The 2,834-nt window shown below is 42.3% G+C and overlaps 1 non-coding gene across 1 annotated transcript; it reads left to right on the forward strand.

The window, feature by feature from the left end:
• Positions 1-2,091: 2,091 nt before the first annotated feature.
• Positions 2,092-2,199, forward strand: LOC127745157 (small nucleolar RNA R71). The gene has a single exon (XR_008006353.1). It is a non-coding gene; the product is annotated as a small nucleolar RNA R71 (small nucleolar RNA).
• Positions 2,200-2,834: the final 635 nt, after the last annotated feature.

The following is a 2,834-nucleotide window of genomic DNA, read 5'->3' on the forward strand; positions in this document are numbered from 1 at the left end:
GTGCTCTTTTTGCCAATTCTGGCGTTAAACGCCGGGCTGGTCCCATTTATGGCGTTTAACGCCAACTTCTTGTCCTTTCCTGGCGTTTAACGCCAGTCTGGTGCCCCTTTCTGGCGTTAAACGCCCAGAATGGTGCCAGACTGGGCGTTAAACGCCCATTTGCTGCCCTTACTGGCGTTTAAGCGCCAGCAAGGTTTTCCTCCAGAGTGTGTTGTTTCTCTTTCTGTTTTTCATTCTGTTTTTGCTTTTTCAATTGATTTTGTGGCTTTCTATGATCATCAACCTACAGAAAACATAAAATAACAAAGGAAAATAGATAAATATAATATTGGGTTGCCTCCCAACAAGCGCTTCTTTAATGTCAGTAGCTTGACAGTGGGCTCTCATGGAGCCTCACGGATGTTCAGAGCAATGTTGGAACCTCCCAACACCAAACTTAGAGTTTGAATGTGGGGGTTCAACACCAAACTTAGAAGTTGGTTGTGGCCTCCTAACACCAAACTTAGAGTTTGACTGTGGGGGCTCTATTTGACTCTGTTTTGAGAGAAGCTCTTCATGCTTCCTCTCCATGGTAACAGAGGGATATCCTTGAGCCTTAAACACAAAGGATTCTTTATTCACTTGAATGATCAATTCTCCTCTGTCAACATCAATTACAGCCTTTGCTGTTGCTAGGAAGGGTCTGCCAAGGATGATGGATTCATCCATGCACTTCCCAGTCTCTAGGACAATGAAATCAGCAGGGATGTAATGGTCTTCAACCTTTACCAGAACATCCTCTACAAGTCCATAAGCTTGTTTTCTTGAATTGTCTGCCATCTCTAGTGAGATTCTTGCAACTTGCACCTCAAAGATCCCTAGCTTCTCCATTACAAAGAGAGGCATGAGGTTTATGCTTGACCCTAGGTCACACAGAGCCTTCTCAAAGGTCATGGTGCCTATGGTACAAGGTATTGAGAACCTTCCAGGGTCTTGTCTCTTTTGAGGTAATCTCTGCCCAGTCAAGTCATCCAGTTCTTTAGTGAGCAAAGAGGGTTCATCCTCCCAAGTCTCATTACCAAATAACTTGTCATTTAGCTTCATGATTGCTCCAAGGTATTTAGCAACTTGCTCTTCAGTGATATATTCGTCCTCTTCAGAGGAAGAATACTCATCAGAGCTCATGAAAGGTAGAAGTAAATCTAATGGAATCTCTATGGTCTCAGTATGAGCCTCAGATTCCCATGGTTCCTCATTAGGGAACTCATTGGAGGCTAGTGGACGTCCATTGAGGTCTTCCTCAGTGGCGATCACTGCCTCTTCCTCCTCTCCAAGTTTGGCCATGTGGGTCATGTTAATGGCCTTGCATTCTCCTTTTGGACTCTCTTCTGTATTGCTTGGAAGAGTACTAGGAGGGAGTTCAGTAATTTTCTTGCTCAGCTGTCCCACTTGTACCTCGAAATTCCTAATGGAGGACCTTGTTTCAGTCATGAAACTTTGAGTGGTTTTGATTAGATCAGAGACCATGGTTGCTAAGTTAGAGTGACTCTTCTTAGAATTCTCTGTCTGTTGCTGAAAAGATGATAGAAAAGGCTTGCCATTACTAAACCTGTTTTTTCCACCATTATTGTTGTTGAAACCTTGTTGAGGTCTCTGTTGATCCTTTCATGAGAGATTTGGATGATTTCTCCATGAAGGATTATAGGTGTTTCCATAGGGTTCTCCCATGTAGTTCACCTCTTCCATTGAAAGGTTCTCAGGATCATAAGCTTCTTCTTCAGATGAAGCATCCTTAGTACTGCCTGGTGCAGCTTGCATTCCAGACAGACTTTGAGAAATCATATTGACTTGCTGAGTCAATATTCTGTTATGATCCAATATGGCATTCAGAGTATCAATCTCAAGAACCCCTTTCTTCTGATTCATCCCATTGTTCACAGGATTCCTTTCAGAAGTGTACATGAATTGGTTATTTGCAACCATTTCAATGAGTTCTTGAGCTTCTGCAGGCGTCTTCTTCAGATGAAGAGATCCTCCTGCAGAGCTATCCAATGACATCTTGGACAGTTCAGATAGACCATCATAGAAGATACCTATGATACTCCATTCAGAAAGCATGTCAGAAGGACATTTTCTGATCAATTGTTTGTATCTTTCCCAAGCTTCATAGAGGGATTCACCTTCCTTCTGTCTGAAGGTCTGGACTTCCACTCTAAGCTTACTCAATTTTTGAGGTGGAAAGAACTTTGCCAAGAAGGCATTGACTAGCTTTTCCCAAGAGTTCAGGCTTTCTTTAGGTTGTGAGTCTAACCATATTCTAGCTCTGTCTCTTACAGTAAAAAGGGAATAGCATAAGTCTGTAGACCTCAGGGTCAACCCCATTAGTCTTGACAGTGTCACAGATTTACAAGAATTCAGCTAAAAACTGATGAGGATCTTCCAACGGAAGTCCGTGGAATTTGCAATTCTGTTGCATTAGAGAAACTAATTAAGGCTTAAGCTCAAAGTTGTTTGCTCCAATGGCAGGGATAGAGATGCTTATCCCATAGAAGTTGGGAGTAGGTGCAGTAAAGTCACCCAGAACCTTCTTTGTATTATTGGCATTGTTGTTATTTTCGGCTGCCATGTCTTCTTCTTGTTTGAATATTTCTGTTAGGTCCTCTACAGAGAGTTGTGTCTTAGCTTCTCTTAGCTTTCGCTTCAAGGTCCTTTCAGGTTCAGGGTCAGCCTCAACAAGAATGCTTTTGTCTTTGCTCCTGCTCATATGAAAGAGAAGAGAACAAGAAAATATGGAATCCTCTATGTCACAGTATAGAGATTCCTTGAGGTGTCAGAGGAAAAGAAAAATAGAAGGA

The sequence above is a fragment of the Arachis duranensis genome, chromosome 2, assembly GCF_000817695.3.
Source record: "Arachis duranensis cultivar V14167 chromosome 2, aradu.V14167.gnm2.J7QH, whole genome shotgun sequence".
NCBI lineage: Eukaryota > Viridiplantae > Streptophyta > Magnoliopsida > Fabales > Fabaceae > Arachis > Arachis duranensis.